Genomic DNA, 18,151 nt, shown 5'->3' on the forward strand with positions numbered 1-18,151 from the left:
TGCATTTGCGCACTATTCTTTTTTAATATACATGTCTTTTGGTTCATAGCTGCAGCAGCTTTAGAAATACATGGGTATGCTCCCCCAAATTTTTTGCCTGTTTATTATGTATTCGGTCTGACCAGACTATCGAGGTTGAGCAACCCTCCCCACCCCCCCACACACACCTGTACTCAATCAGTGTCCACCATCAATTGGATATAGGAGGAGTCCCCTGTAGTGCATTTGCACATCCTTCCCAGCAAGGAGTATTATCTCCAAGGGTTAGAATGGCTGGATTCATCTCTTTTTCATGGATAGTGTAGGACCCACTGATAATGGGGTACTTTGACGCAGTAGTGGGCTTGAGCACGATATGGCCATATGGTGGGACCAAACCCCCATTTTTATTCATGGATTGTCTTCAGATTTGGTAGTTATTTCTTTTGCATTTGCGCACTATTCTTTTTTAATATACATGTCTTTTGGTTCATAGCTGCAGCAGCTTTAGAAATACATGGGTATGCTCCCCCAAATTTTTTGCCTGTTTATTATGTATTCGGTCTGACCAGACTATCGAGGTTGAGCAACCCTCCCCACCCCCCCACACACACCTGTACTCAATCAGTGTCCACCATCAATTGGATATAGGAGGAGTCCCCTGTAGTGCATTTGCACATCCTTCCCAGCAAGGAGTATTATCTCCAAGGGTTAGAATGGCTGGATTCATCTCTTTTTCATGGATAGTGTAGGACCTACTGATAATGGGGTACTTTGACGCAGTAGTGGGCTTGAGCACGATATGGCCATATGGTGGGACCAAACCCCCATTTTTATTTATGGATTGTCTTCAGATTTGGTAGTTATTTCTTTTGCATTTGCGCACTATTCTTTTTTAATATACAATTTTATTATGCTCTAAACAGAAAATGCATGGGAATGACAGTAACAAACAAGATCACCACTGAACATTGTGATGTGACTGTAGCAGTCTTAACTTATATTTGAAACTTTTAAAAGCAATATTATTTGCAGTCCCAAACAGCAAGATACGCAGGTCCAAAATATGAAGGATTTATTTTTTCTCAACTTCCACAATTACTCCAAAGCCCATTTATCTCCTTCAGCATCCTAAAAGGTTAAGCACATCAGGGCTGTCTTTAACGCAGGGCAAAAGGGGAAGCTGCCCCGGGCCCAGTCATTGTTGTGAAGTCCAAAGTAGTTGTGCCTTGAGCCCACACTGCCTGCAAATAGTTAATAAGTGGATTTGGGAGGCCCCAAGAAAATGTTTGCCCAGGGTCCAATTGATATTAAAGATGGCCCTGAAGCACATGTTTTGCTCAGCTAAATAAAGTGGCTAACATGCTGCACCACTGACATCACAGGACGGTTGCCTATAAAACTAAACTTCTGACTCAGGGCTCGAGCTTCATTCACCTCACAGATCATCATCTTCATCTGGCAGCGCTGTGGTCTGGGAAATCTGTACATCATATTGTGCAGCCAATGGAGGATCCATAACCACTTCAGGTGGTGCAAGAGCAAACATGGCTACAAACTCAAGGTTGGGATCCCCTATCAGTTTTCTGGCAAGTCAAAGGATGGACTTTTCAAATCTGTAGTTATACTCTTTGCAGAGATATCATAGTACTAAAGATTCTTCTTCCTATGAAATATGATTTTGCTTTCACCTTTCTGTCTTTAATGTCCACTTTGTTGCCACACAAGACTATGGGGATATTTTCACATACTCTTACAAGATGTCTATGCCAGTTGCCAGATGTTACATCAAATATGATAATGGCACACTGAGCCTGGATGTATTATCCAATCTCACAAACCACCAAAATTTTCTTGACCAACGGTATCCCATACATTGAATTTAATAGGACCTCTGTTGGTATGGAAAACCAAAGTGTGGACTTCAACACCAAGTTTGGCTAAATATTTATTCTCAAATTCACCAGTCAAATGTTGTTTTACCAGTACCACCATCACTAACCATCACAAGCTTGAACTGAACTTGAGATAGAAAGTATATTTTTAAGCACTCACAAGGGGTGCTACTCTTAGTGTTGGCTGCTAATATAAGCAAATGGTCAGGTGGAGGTCAATCAGGGCACTGGCACATCAAAAGGCTGCAAGCTGGAGGAGCCTTAGAAAGGATGGAATGAAGGGTTCAAGTGCCTGTGATATAAACTGAGGGTGATGGATTGGCCTCGGTTCAGAGAGGGGAGAGGTAGGGGTGTAAGAATCCACTGTTCTTCAGGTGGATGGGGGAGTTGGGCTGGACGGCACTCTGGGCTGCTATTATGAACTAAACTTGAGGTTCTCCCTGGGCTAGCCTGGTTTGTGTGTGACTTCCAGAAGTGTCTCTGTGTGGGGCAGGCAGCCCATTGTACCTTTTTTAATGTCTTTTTTTACAGTGTGAAGCAATAGTGCTGCACAATCATTAGTGAAAGGTTTATTTTGTCCACAAATATTGCTCTTTTATTTTACAGTTGGAGTATTGTAGCACATAAAGTAATACTTTACACTTATGATCAAAATCACAAAGGAATGTATCAAATTGTTTCTTTTAACCATTTGCTGTCCCGTCCCATGCTATTTAACAATTTGTCATCCTGTGCACTATTTAACCACTTGCCGTCTTGTACCCGTACGTCGCTGGATTAGAGGGGTGATCAAGGCCACCTTACCGAATGGGCACGCTGGGAAGTTGCCTGGGGGCACCACTTGCCCGGGGGGCCCCACTTGCCCAGTGACCCAGCCCCAGCCAAGCATTAGTCCTGAATACCATGTGTATCCCGCCACCGAACTTAGCAGGTGGCAAGCGCCTGTTGGCCCTGCTCTGCTGTCAGGCCACTTAGGCCGTTGAGGGGGAGCCCACAACTGCAGGAAGGCCTGTCCGCCTCCATGGGAACAGGCACAAACAGGACAGTCGAGTCTGACTCCTATTAATGTGTGTGTTCACCGGACCCAGCCGCCGAACTTGGAAGCTATCATTAGCCTGGCACTGCTGTACCAATAAATATCGCCTTATCGATAATTTGCATTTTTATTCTCATGGGTGATTGTGTAGGCAGGGCCCCGGTGCACTGCATTGCCCAGGGCCCTTTAATGCTCTTAAGATGCCACTGGGGGTGATATCATGGTCAGCTCTGCAGCGATGACCGAGATGTCGTTTTTTTTTCAGCTGGCGATTTTGAGGCTGCTAAAAGTAATCTAAGTGACTAAACAGCTGCTGGATTACTTTTACGTGTGGGAGAAGGGGGAACCCAGCAAGGATGAAACCGGCGGTATCCAACTCCTAAGGCTCCATTCACACCTAGGCGTTTTAACTTGCGGGCGGAATCGCCCCGATTCTGCCCGTGATTCCAAATAGTGGCAAAACGCAAGATACATTATGATACCATTACTTCTTAATGGCGCCCCAATCATGGTGTGATTTTGCCATGATAAATCATGCTGCGATTGCAGCAAAATCGCACTAAAGAATGGGATCAGGGGCAGAGGGATGGGATCAGTGGCAGAGGGATGGTGAGGGGGATAGAATGGTGGGAGAGAAAGGATCAGGGGCAGAGGGATGGGATCAGTGGCAGGGGGATGGGATAGTGGGAGTGATGGGGTTAGGGGCAGAGGGATGGGATCAGTGGCAGAGGGATAAGATCAGGGGCAGAGGGATGGGATCAGTGGCAGGGGGATGGGATAGTGGGAGGGATGGGATCAGGGACAGAGGGATGGGATCAGAGGCAGAGGGATGGTGAGGGGGATGGGATGGTGGGAGGGATAGGATCAGGGGCAGAGGGATGGGATCAGTGGCAGTGGGATGGTGGGGGGGTATGGGATGGAGGGATGGGATCAGTGGCAGAGGGATGGTGAGGGGGATGGGATGGTGACACTGGAACTCACCTGTTCTCAGTGTCAGTTGCTCCCCCTCCTTGCTCAGCGCTCTCTCAGCCTGGATTCACAGTGCCTCCAGTAGCAGCTCCTGACATGGGGACTCTGTCTTCACATTGGCTCACACATCACTCTACTGGCCCATCAGCTGACTTTATCCTCCACCTGACATTGATCTTCTTGGAGGAATGGGCGGAGCGCTGTGCCAGTGTCCGACTGACATGATGCCTGCAAATAGCAGCGACAGGTGGCACACACAGTATACAACTATGTCTGGGACATATTGCCCCCAATCAATTCTTAGAAGCAGTGGCAGCAGCCGGCGGGTGGGTGGGCAGCGGCAGGCGGTGCCCCCCCCCCACAGAGGCTGAACTCTAGGGCCCAGTCACAAGTGCGACTGCTGCAACCCTGGTAGTTCCCCCACTGCCACCAGCCTGAACCGTTGATACAAGGCAGGATGGCTCCATGCTTTCATGTTGTTTAAGCCAAATTCTGACCCTACCATCTGAAATGGAGACTCATCAAACCAGGCAACCTTTTCCCAATCTTCTATTGTCCAATTTTGGTGAGCCTGTGCAAATTTTAGCCTCAGTTTCCTGTTTTTAGCTGACAGTAGTGGCACCCAGTGTGGTCTTCTGCTGCTGTTTTAAGGGTCTATGTGTAGAGATGGCGTGAACATAAAATGTTCAGTTCGCGAACTGCGAACGCGAACTTCCGCAAACGCAGTGAACGGGCGAACCGCCATAGATTTCAATAGGCAGGCGAATTTTAAAACCCACAGGGACTCTTTCTGGCCACAATAGTGATGGAAAAGTTGTTTCAAAGGGACTAACACCTGGACTGTGGCATGCCGGAGGGGGATCCATGGCAAAACTCCCATGGAAAATTACGTAGTTGAGGCACAGTCGGGTTTTAATCCATAAAGGGCATAAATCACCTAACATTCCTAAATTGTTTGGAATAACGTGCTTTAAAACATCCAGTGTGTGTATATGATCAGGTATGATGTTGTATCGATCAGGTAGTGTAAGGGTTACGTCCGCTTCACAGTGACAGACCAAACTCTGACAGACCAAACTCCCCGTTTAACGCACGGCAAACAACCACAAACAGTCCATTTGCACAACCGCAAACTCCCCATTTGCACAAAGTTGGATACCAAGCTAGCCATGTCCTGTTCCTTGTCCTCACTGATGTCATTGAAGGTCTCTTCCTCTACCCAGCCACGTACAACACCAAGGGTCCCTGAAAGGTGACAACAAGCCCCTGGGACGCCTGCTGTGGTTGGTCTTCCACCTCCTCAAAGCCACCTTCCTCCTCTGACTCCTCCTTTTCAGACTCCTCTCTCTGCGCTGCCACAGGTCCAGCAATCAATGACGACAAGGCTGCTTCTGGTGGTGATGGTGACCACAACTCTTCCTCTTCATGCTCATCTACAGCCTGATCCAGCACTCTTCGCAGAGCACGCTCCAGAAAAAACGCATATGGGATGAGGTCGATGCTGTTGCCTTGGGTTTGACTGACCAGGTTTGTCACCTCCGCAAAAGGACGCATGAGCCTACAGCCATTGTACCACGAGCGTTCAATATTGCGGCCAAAAAATACCCAGCTCCGCAGAGGCTGTCCCCTTTTTTTTTAAAATAAAAAAATCTGTTCTTACCAGTTTAATCTCTGTTTTGTCCCCTATCAGGGGCCGGTGTATGGAAAAGATTTTAGGAACCGGGAGATGAAAAAAGATGGTTGGTCGGTCCTCTTACTTCCGATTTGGTGCACTGCGCGTGCGCCGTGCAATGCTCTGTGCCATCCTATATGAGTGGTGGGCAGTGGGCACAGTACAGTCTGTGGGCCTGACAGACACTGGCAGGCAACTGCAATTATATTAAAGGGTAAAAATTAAATGACTTTTTTATCTGCAAGGTACTGTGCCACCCGATATGAGTGGTGTGCACACAGTCAAGTCTGTGGGCCTGTGGCCTTTCACACACGGGCAGGCAACTGCAATATATATATATATATAAAATAATTGAAAAAAGCAGACTGATGTACCAGCCCTAAAAAGGGCTTTTTGGGGTGCTGTCAGGATGCTGTCCTTACAGCAGGAGTGGACACAGAACACTGGCCTAGCTAACGATTTGCCTATTAATTCAGCAGCAGCAGCACTCTCCCTGCTCTAACTAACACTGCAGCTTCAGAATGAATCTAAATGGATGCCGTCCTTGCTTTTTTATAGGAGGTGGGAGGGTCTGGGAGGGAGGGTATGCTGGTTGGCTGGAATGTGTCTGCTGACTGTGAGGTAAAGGGTCAAGGTTTGCTCAATGATAATGTATAGGGGCGGACCGAACACTGCATATGTTCGCCCGCCGTGGCAAACGCGAACAAGCGATGTTCGCTGGGAACTGTTCGCCGGTGAATAGTTTGGGACATCTCTATCTATGTGTTGGAGATAGTATTCTGCATACCTTGGTTGTAACGAGTGGTTATTTGAGTTACTGTTTCCTTTCTATCATCTTGAACCAGTCCCCTGACTTCCGACATCAACAAGGCATTTTTGTTCACATAACTGCCGCTCACTGGATATTTTCTCTCTTTCGGGCCATTCTCTGTAAACCCGAGAGATGGTTGTGCGTGAAAATCCCAGTAGATCAGCAGTGTTTTAAATACTCAGACCAGCCCGTCTGGCACCAACAACCATGCCACATTCAAATTCACTTAAGTCCCGGTTCACATTTGTGCGATGCGGGAACGCTGCGAATATACAGTGTGTTCCCGCATAGCATCCGCACCCCTGGCAGTTCACACTGCCATATGCAATACGCAGGGTGTGTCAATTAAAAGTTAACGACACCCCCAGTTGAGATCGCATTTCGCAGTGCGATTTGCAAGTTTGCACAGAATCGGATCGCTCTAGTGTGAACCACCATGTGATCCAATTATGCTGCGGATTAAAAAAAAGGGTCCTGTGCGTGTTTAGTGCGATTGTGGTTCAAATTCAGCCACAGATATTGCATATAATTTAGGAGCAGTGCTCTCCGAATTACATGCGATCTCTGTCATCGCACTAATGTGAACTGGCACTAAATCCCCTTTCTTCCCCATTCTGAAGCTCGGTTTGAACTTCAGCAAGTTGTCTTCACCATGTCTAGATGCCTAAATGCATTGAGTTGCTGCCATGTGATTGGCTGATTAGCAATTTGTGTTACCAAGCAACTAAATAGGTGTACATGATGGGGTGAGTGTATGTGTTCTAGCTGTTTTCCTGGAGTTCAGCTCCAAAGTGTATCTCTAGGCAAAATCTTGGAGGTGAAGGGAAATTTCCCTGATGGTACACACACAAACATTTACAGGAGTTATAAGCAAAAAATTGGGGGAGCAAACCCTGAACATGTATATCTAAAGCCGGTGCAGCTATGGACCAAGCAACATGTATATTAAAAAAGCATACCGCACACATGCAAAAGAAATGACTATCAAATATGGAGACAATCCATAAATAAAAATGGGGATTTAGTCCCACCATATGGCCTTATCGTGCTCAAGCCCACCACTGCGTCAAAGTACCCCATTATCAGTGGGTCCTACACTATCCATAAAAAAGGGGTGAATCCAGCCTCTCTCACCCTTGGAGACAACACTCCTTGCTGGGAAAGATGTGCTAATGCACTGCAGAGGACTCCTCCTATATCTACCTGATAGTGGACACCAAAAGAGCACAGGTGTGTGTGGGGGATGGGGTGCTCAACCTCAGAAGTCCGGTCAGACCGAATACATAACAAACAAGTAAAAAATTTATGACCAGTGTTGCCAACCTACCAGATTGAAATTTACCGACATGACACCCAAAATTTAGTGGCACAGCCAAGTTTTTACCGGCTTTCCTAAAAGTTACAAAATTACAGTTTTAAGTCCAAATTTCAGTATTTAGTCTACAAACAAGAATATGCAATTTGCTATGTGATTGATTTAACAAGATATTAGGGCAAATAACATTTTTCCTTATTTTATTTACAGTTTAGTAAGTAAGTAGCTCAGGAAGAGGTCTGAGGTGGAATGGGCGGCACACACACATGAAATTGACTCTCACAGTGACACTGACAGCATTGTGCAGCAGCACAGACGATGACACCTCACTGACATGAAACTTCCCCTCCTGAGTCACAGTGAAAGTCTCTCTCCATGCCAGGAGGTCCCTTCACCCCACTTCAGTCCCGCTTCCGGCTGCGCTTGCTCCCGTTCTGCAGACCCGCACACGAGGCTCTGGCCACTCTGCTCGGCTTCCTTGCATTATGACATCACATGACACGCTCAGGCAAACCCCAGACCCACCCCCCACCAGTGCCAAATGAACACATTTTAGCAGGCACTCAGATGGTTTCGGCCGGCCCTGGACTGGAACTTTGCATGCGCAGTTCCTAGCTGAGTGTCACAGCCATAATTTTTTAATGGCACCCTTTTCCTGTCACTGGCATTTACTGGCAGGGGAAAAAGTGCCCGTTTTTTGCTGGCTCCCAGTAAAAAAAAATTGACGGTAAGCAACACTGGCTATGACCCCTACCCAACTCTATCCAAAACTAAAAAGACAGTTTTGGCTATATGTAGCGCCCTCCTAGGTAGGTGCTAGAGTGAGTGTATTATAGTTTTTGGTTTCTCTTCCTAAAAGTGGGACAGTAGGTACATTTATGTGCTATCTGCTTAACAAAGGCTGTGATTGTTTAGCAGAGGTTGCGCTGTGTGCTTTGGTGCTGCTCATGCTGTCTTGATGTTTCACACTGGTCTTGTAGCTATGGGAGGTGCTAGACAGTGGGTGGAAACCATGCAGATGAGAGAATGAATATCCATAAAGCCCTAGCCAATTAAAAGGGGAGGTGCCCCAATGCATAAGGGGTGTCTGTATTTATATTTGATGAGCACATGGGCTTTGGGTCTTCCTCTACAGGGAGAAGTCCAGGTGGAGAGGGGGCCTGCTGCACCTCCTCAGCACAGGCTGCCATGTGGCCTCAGGTGGGCAACTTGAGGGCCTGAAACAATGAAGCTGAAACTCAGGGTTTCCCTCTGACTGCGGCTGTAGAGCAAATTGCCTGCTGGAAACCCGCAGACTGTGGCTGCAGAGTGAATTGCACAGGGGTCCTGTGCGTCTTTGGCTCCTTTTCAGGTCCGAATTCCGCCAAAAACTCGTTCCTGATTCATCACTGAAACGGAGAACAGGGATGCACCGAACTCCTGCTGTAAGCTGCATGCGAATCAAGTGTGAACCTAGCCTCAAGGTATAAACAATAAGTGTATATATTATGATTGCACAGGGGGAAAGGTTTGCATACTGACTTTAATTCTGCTTTAATTCAATTTTCTAGCAAAACTGTGTTTTTCTCTAAAATGGAGTACTTAGTGGAATTCTCCTTTAACCTTTGCCCCCCACTCCCTTAAATTTCTGTAGTACCAGTCCAACTGAGAAATATGGAATGTCCACGTGCCTTATGATCGAATCTTTCACCTACACCCTAAATGAACCTACATGATAAATGTCTGGTTTGGGAATGGAGATTTTGCACAGAAAGGGGAGCACTGTTGTAGAAAAAACACCCCACAGCGGCTAACTTGATAAATGGATAGGCTTCATTTTATTTCCTGAAAGAACAGGTAAAGGCCTACATATCCCAGATCTAACTAATCTTACTGAAACATATGAAAGACATATTCCAGAAGTCAGGCCTAACATTGCTTCCCAAGGGCACCACAAATCACATAAAAAGGGCCCAATTTTCAAATAAAATGGTGCACTATGACTTTGTAATTGCTGCTGTGATTTATGGTTGGGATGCACAGAGGGCAGCAAATCATGTTATAGCAAAATTCAGGTAACTGTTTAGTGTTGGCTCAGACAATTCCACTTTATAAAGTGCAGCAGTACAGAGGAAGAATCTGAAATAAATATGGAATTTAAGCTGAACTGCACCTTTTTATTTAAGTACTGCTTAAACAAAACACTAATGTGTTAATTAATATTGTAAGACGCTGTGCTTAGTTAAGGTCTTAACAACTTGTGTCCATAAAGTCAACTCATTGGGATATTGTACTAAACAGATATAGAAGTTATATAGTAAGCAAACACACTCATATACACACTTTTTTTTAGTGATTTTTAGTAGTTTTATTCAGTGGTTGTAGACACATATAACGAATTATAGAAAAATAAGGAGAACCCACGCTATGGAAATGTGGGAGAGTAATGGGCTGCAGCCTCCCTGAAATATAGCAATGCTATATCTGAGTATGAAATGTGTAAAGGGGTAGGGAATTGGCACTGCGCAAAGTGGGATCTACTGTAACTCTCTTAGTTGTCACAGATAAATATTGTGCAAAATTATTGATATCAACTACATCATCAGCGAGTTAATAATCATAGTAGGCACAGATAAATATTAAAAAATATCTTAAAACATTGTACATCAAGAAAATAATAATATCTCTCAAATCCTCAAATATACATAGATATAAAGTGACTGGTGATAAAGTGATATAGTGATGTGAGATAAATAAAGAACTTATAAAAAATATATAATATGTAATGTATAATATATATATATATAAAATTGGTATCTATGTAAGTGACACAATGTGAATGAAAATAGTCTAAGTTATATTCTATAAAAAATAAATAAATAAAGGTGATCGAAGTTAAAAAATACTAAAGTGCAAAGTGATAAATAGATATAAATCTGTGTGTAGTGTAAACTGGTATGCTCAGTATGTGCTCAGTGAAAGGTGTATGGGAAAATATGTTCCCAATAGCTATATCCAGGTGACAAAAAAGTTTTTTTAACAAAAGGGGTTAATTAGGTGCAGTTTAAACAAATGTACCCCACTGTTTGGTCTAGAGTGCTTCTTAATAAACTCTAAAAGTCCATAAAACTGAAGCACAATGAGTAAAGTTCATAAAAAAACAGGGGGAGTGCTTGATCTTCAAGTGGTGCTGGAATCCAATCCTCGTGCACTAGAATGGGTGCTCAAAGTGATTGGTGAAATAGATTGCACTCACCAGAGTGCCCAACCCCACACAGGGGTATTGGGCAGGGTATGTTAACTGTAAGCCACAGCAGGAAATGTATTCCTTATGGTCATCTACTTCCTTGTTTTACCCACGCAGAGAAACAAGGAAGTAGATGACCATAAGGAATAAATTTCCTGCTGTGGCTTACAGTTAACGTACCCTGCCCAATACCCCTGTGTGGGATTGGGCACTCTGGTGAGTGCAATCTATTTCACCAATCACTTTGAGCACCCATTCTAGTGCACGAGGATTGGATTCCAGCACCACTTGAAGATCAAGCACTCCCCCTGTTTTTTATGAACTTTACTCATTGTGCTTCAGTTTTATGGACTTTTAGAGTTTATTAACCACTTGCCAACCGCCGCCCGACTATATACGGTGGCGGTCAGCCCCTCCCAGGCAAAGTGACGTACCGGTACATCACTAGCCTGGGAGCGAATAGGGGGCGAGCGCGCGCCGCCGGAGGCGTGCTCCCGTCCCCGCTCTTACCCGAAGAAGTCGGCGCGTGTGACCAGCGGACTCGATGTCCGCCGGTCACTCGCGATCGACGGGTAGAGAGGGAGAAAGGCAGGCGGCTAATGTAAACAAAGCCGCCTGTCATTCTCCCCTGTGTAAAAGCACAGATCACTCGGTCCTGCTATGTAGGACCATTGATCTGTGCTGTTACACACACAGCCACATCCAATGACAGTAAGAAACACGCCCCTAGGGACACACTTAACCCCTCCCTCTCCCATAAAGTTAACCCCTTCACTGCCAGTGTAATTTTTACAGTAACAGTGCATATGTATAGAACTGATTACTGTAGTAATGTCACTGGTACCCCCAAAAGTGTCAAAAATGTCAGTCAAGGGTCCAAACTGTCCGCCGCAATGTCGCAGTACTGCAAAAAAAATTGCCATTACTCGTTAAAAAAAAAACCAACAAAAATCTTTCCCTTAGTTAGTAAACGCAATAACTTTTGCGCAAACCAATCAAAATACGCTTATTGTGATTTTTTTACCAAACATTTGTAGCAGAAAACAAATTGACCAAAAATTTAAAAAAATTAGATTTTTACATTTTTTTTTGGGGGGGGGGATTTCATATAAGAAAATGTGAAAAATATTGTTATTTTTGCAAAATTGTCGCTCTTTTTTTGTTTATAGCGCATGATCAAAAAATCGCACAGGTGATCAAATACCACCAAAAGAAAGCTCTGTTTGTGGAAAAAAAAGGACGTCAAATTCATTTGGGTACAGCGTTGCACGACCGCGCAATTGTCAGTTAAAGTCACGCAGTGCCGAATCGCAAAATACCCCCTGGTCAGGAAGGGGGTAAAATCTTCCGGGGGTTAAGTGGCTAAGAAGCACTCTAGACTAAACAGTGGGGTACATTTGTTTAAACTGCACCTTATTATACCCCTTTTTTTAAAAAAAACCTTTTTGTCACCTGGATATAGCTATTGGCAACATATTTTCCCATACACCTTTCACTGAGCACTTTATTAGTGTATACACATACCAGTATACACAACACACAGATTTATATCTCACAGATTTATATCTATTTATCACTTTGCACATTAGTATTTTTTAACTTCGATCACCTTTATTTATTTATTTTTTATAGAATATAATTGATACTATTTTCATTCACATTGTGTCACTTACATAGATACCAATTTTATATATATATATATATATATATATATATACATATATATATACATATATATATATATATATATATATATATATATATATATATATATATATATATTGATATATCGTGACAGGAAGTCAGGTAAATCTGTGGATGTAGTCACAGACAGGAGATACATTTCCACCTGGTTTAGAAAATTCACCAATTACTATAGGGTGTCGGCTGCAAAGGTAGCCAGAACTGGCTTAAGGAAGTTGAAAGGCTTTCAGCTGTTCGGAATGAGGAAATTAAGGCATCTATAATTTGTCCAAAGGAAGTCTAAGGATTGCTGCCTCCTGACGCTGTGTGAAGCTGGGGAGAGGAGGACAGTCAGATGTGTACCTCCCGACGCCATGTGAGCAGGGGAGAAGGAATGCCCCCTGAAAGCTGTGTGAGCTTGGGGAAGACCTCCTGAAGCGATGGGTGCTGAGGAGGGTAAAAAAGTGTGAAGACTTCTCAAGGTGAGAAAATGAACTATTTCTATGTGGAAGAAATAAATGAACTGTTTGCTATGTGAAGAGACAGCAAAAGGACAGGTTCAATGGACATTTGTTGTGTGAAGAGATAAAACATGGACTATTGAGAGTCTGCTGTATGATCAGCCAAGTCTGCCCAACAGTAGGTTGGGGACAGACTTCATTAGATAGGTTCCTGTGTGTGAGAAGGTAGCCGCCCACAGTGGCAAGGATTTATTTTGTGTTTTATTTTATTTTGGCTGTTTTTGAGGCTTGCACTTGTGTGAAGTAAACTGCAAGAATAAACCAAACTGTTGTTTGCAACCACTTCTCGGCTATCTCCCTGTGTAAACGCACCCCCCAAGGGGTCATCCACGCCCGCCACCGAGCTAATCTCCCACAATATATATATATATATATAATATATATTTTATAAGTTCTTTATTTATCTCACATCACTATATCACTTTATCACCAGTCACTTTGGGCCTGATTCATAGTACGGCGAATTGGCGTTTCGGCGTGATTTTGCGAAGCGGCGATTATTTAAGTCTGAAATTGGCATTCAAAGAACGGCGGGCGGAAAATAGCGCCTAGTGTGAGATTCATTAAGATGCAATATGGTCAGAGCGCGACTTAAAACCACGCCAGCTAAAAGCTCGACTAAAGTTTAGCCAAATTTTCCCCTGTACCCCCAAAAATCCCAAATCACTGTGGAAGGTGTGGAAGTCAATTTGGAGATGACTTGCGTTTAAAAAATCTCAAAAACTGACTTAGAAAGAGAGATATCTGCGAAAGTGTGGAAAGGTTAAACAGCTCCTCCAGCCGCGAGCTGCGAACTCGCGAATGTGCGCATGCGCAACGTCAAATTGGCTCAAAAAATTTCGCCAGCGCGATTTTGGGTCAATTTTTTTTTGAATACCGCTTGCAAATCCGCTGTCTCGCCCATAGAAAATGGCAAAAACCGGCGGAATTGGAAAAACATGCACACTTCCAACAAGGGATCCTTTAGTAAACACCATCACATTCCATACACCTTTCCTGCTAACTCCGAAATCATAGCAGTCAAATCTACAGTGTTTATATAGAACCTCCACATTCTCTGAAAAATCCCACAAAATATTACATTGGGGAATTGGTCGTCAGATAGAAAAAAAATAGATGTAAAACATATTTCAAAGAAAGATTATTAGCATTTCACACATATCAAGGAAATGTCACAATTTTGACAATATTTTATGTGTTTCCAAAGAATGTTTTTAGAAATATATTGCAAATACTACCTTTTCTTCCATATGGGTATGGCCAAGTGTTACCATTTTACTACACATTTAACTGAAGGTATATATATATATATCCCTTATACTTGGCTAATTAGCAAAGTATGCCCAACAAACAAATAGAGCTTTAGCTCACAATATTGCTACATATTGACTTTATGGGGCATCTTTTGTATTTTGTTCATGTCTTTGGATTAAAAGTTTGCTGATACACATGCCTTTTTCAAACATGAACAAAATTAATGATGTCAACATTTGGAGGATTGGAGATATCCAAGTGTTGCCCATACAGAGGGCACCTTCCGGATTCGAACTTACAAACCTACAGCAGGAAGGCAGACTCCCTAATCATTGTGCTATTTCTCAGTGAGCGTTGGGTGTTTTCCTCATGCCGTCAAAATGCTCACATGGGAACAGGGGCCATTGAACTGAATAGGATTGGATTTTTTGCCTGTTTTGGGAGCTGATCCTTGAGCTGGACAAATCCCCCTCAAACGCCCCCAAACGGGCTACGTTCACATGTACGTGTTTGTGGTCTGTTTTTGGGGCTTTTGTAGGTGATTTCATATAACAATGCCTGCCCAAAAAATGCATGTCAAAACGCCTGTGAAAACGCCAGCCAAAATGCACATAAGAACGCCTGATATAATTGCCACGCCAAATTTAGGGATGTTCATGAGTGATGAGTCAGATTGTTGGCTTACATATCTGGTCAATCGTCACAATCTCACTTCTCAAATCCCAAAAGGTGTGTTTCAATTGTTTCCCTAAATATATATTTCTCTCTCTCTCACGTAATTGTATATATATGTATGTATTCCTGTATCTAAACATTCTAAATAATGACTAGCAAACTTCAAGAGAGAATTTTTTCAATTCACATATACTATACACACCTACATACATTTCTATTCCTCATTTCTATTTCCCTTGTTTTGGCAACTGAGCATGCTCCAAAACACACAGGATACACACAGTTAATTTTTGGACTGGGCGTTACCATTCTGGGTGTGTTTGCTTGGATTATATATAGCTCACTCAGACATCAGGAAAGATTTGACCTACGAAGAGGTCCAATATATTTGTGTGTCACATGTTTTATGGGTAACATTTTTGGCCCTTTGTTATTTATGGAGGTGAGATTTGGCTGTGTTGTGTGTTGACTCTCTGTAAGTATTTATTGCTGTTAACATAATTCTGTCAATCTGCACATGCATCTGTTGATTATGGGCTCTTTGTCGATGTATATGGTCTAAATGTTGTACAAAGGTTGTTTTGGTTTGAAAAATACAAATGTAATAAACAGCATGTTTCCAATTTTTTTTTTAAAATGTCTTCATGTGTCTAAATAAAGTTTTCTGGTGTCCACAAATGTATGTATTTGTATTTCTTTTTCTAAGTTAAATCTGCTTAATGGTTGTGTATGTTCACTATTCGCGAATTCGCGAATATACAAAACCGCGTTCTCACATTTATACATGAAACCGGAAACGAAACTTTTGCTGCGTGCACACGTTTCCGGAAATTGTCCAGGCCCTGTCGTAAGTGTGCATCATGGCTCCTGCACTGTTTACAGCCGAAATCGTGGCATTTGTGTGTAAGGTAAGGAGGGGGTGTGAGTGTGCAGGGTGCGGGATGGGGGATGGGGGATGGTGGCAGGGTGGGTCGCTTATCTAGCGGGTGTGCAAGAAACTTTTGGTCTGCTGATCTGCGCATGCACTTTCTGCCTATTAGACGTGATCTAGAAGCTTCCTGTTATAGAAACTTCCTAGATGTGAACCTGTTCCCTATATATATATATATATATATATATGTATGTGTGTATATATATATATGTGTATATATATATATATATATATATATATATATATATATATATATATATATATATATATATATATATATATATATATATATATATATATATATATATATATATATATATATATATATTATATGTATATATATATATTATATGTATATATATATATTATATGTATATATATATATATATATATATATATATATATATATATATATATATATATATATATGTGTATATTATATGTATATATATGTATATATATTATATGTATATATATATATTATATTATATGTATATATATATATATTATGTGTATATATATAGATGTATGTATGTGTATCTAAAAAATATATATATTAGACAATATATATACTATGTATATATTATATACAATATATATACATTAGATACATTATAGAATATGTTATATACCATATATTAGTGTATATAATAGGGAACAGGTTCACATCTCTGAACTTTCTATATAGATAGAGATAGGCATACCCTGCTTTAAGTACACTCACTTTATATACAATCGTGAGTAAGGACACAGCTTGTTCAGCTTGCCATGACACTGCTCACAAACCATAAGTGACAGGGATAACAAACTTAGGGAGCAACGACAGGGTACCCAGGTACCCAGGACTACACCATATCCATTTTGTGGCTGGCCAGCTTGCCTAGGTAATCTATCATGTCATAGTCCTGGATCCCCTTAACATGCTCCCACATGGTTTGGGAGTAAGGCTATGTCAATGTGGCCAAAATTTACAATGGAGCTGGTGTATTTTCATGCATCGAGAAAAGAAAAAAGGGATTGCTTCACTTTAAGTACATTTTCAGTTTCCATACATGCCCTGGTCCCATTGTGTACTTAAAGTGGGCTATGCCTGTATATAGATAGATTTGATTCGTTTCAACTTTTACACAAAATGAAACCCAATTATCTGTGACAGATTGCTCTGACGCTTTGGAATCTATCTAGATAAAGACAAATGTATTGACCCTTTTCATATATGCAAGATTAGAAACATTATATTCCCTAAATGCATAATGCAAAAAATTATTGCCTTACATACATCCATACACACTGCAAGCTCGGCCCCGTTTGTCTTGTCTGACACTCTTACCATCATAAGCTGGATCTGCACACAGCAGCTAATTGGTTCACCTGAGATGGAATCAGTGATCACAAAAATCTGGAATGGTCATGTCTTCAAAGGATTGCCTTGAACAAATCACCTCTAAAAGAAACACATGAGTGTATAATCACTTGTCTCAATGGATCACATTCCCAACAGACCCATCTCACACTGCCATATGATAATGAATGGGGGTGTCCATTGCAAGTTAAATACACCCCCAGATCCCATTGCTTTGTTAATTGACAGATCTAACTGGAATATGATGGCACTGCTGTGAACCACTATGCCATCAAATTCTGCTGGTGACCTTTAAAAAGGATTATGTGTGATTGTGTGGATAATTATGCCACCTTAAATTTGCATCTCCCACATACCATGTGCAACTCTTGCAGGAATTGTGAATCAAGGATAATTCAGCACAGCTTAATGAACAGACACATTGAGGAGTGTAGGAACACACCGTCAGATTACCCGATCACACTATGGGGTTTTAACTCCTCCATAATTTTGCCACTTTGGAAACCAAGTGCTTACTTTATGTATACTTTTTAGACGGAACTACAATTTCTAGTAGGGTGATATCATTGCATGAGATTTTCCCTCACTTCCTGTCTTAGTGTCACCAAGACAGGAAGTGAGGGGAATATCACTGTGGGGAAATAGCTTGCAATTGTTGCCTTATAATGTCCATAGTATATATAAAAGGAAAGAATTGCTGGCTGTATCCCCACGGGAGATTCCCTCACTTCCTGTCCTGGTGACACCAAGACAGGAAGTGAAGGGAAATCTCCTGCAATGATATAACACTGTTACATGTTCTAGTTATGTAGCAAACTTAA

The 18,151-nt window shown here is 42.3% G+C and overlaps 1 pseudogene across 1 annotated transcript in view; it reads right to left on the reverse strand.

The window, feature by feature from the left end:
• Positions 1–1,310: 1,310 nt before the first annotated feature.
• The window catches only part of LOC309550200 (GTP-binding nuclear protein Ran-like), a 75,060-nt pseudogene continuing 58,219 nt past the window's right edge, over positions 1,311–18,151 (reverse strand). The window contains exon 2 of the transcript in view: positions 1,311–2,001. The product of the transcript in view is annotated as a GTP-binding nuclear protein Ran-like (transcript). The remainder of the gene's footprint in view (positions 2,002–18,151) is intronic.

This window comes from Pelophylax lessonae (assembly GCF_965119305.1).
Source record: "Pelophylax lessonae genome assembly, chromosome: 3".
Taxonomy (NCBI): domain Eukaryota; kingdom Metazoa; phylum Chordata; class Amphibia; order Anura; family Ranidae; genus Pelophylax; species Pelophylax lessonae.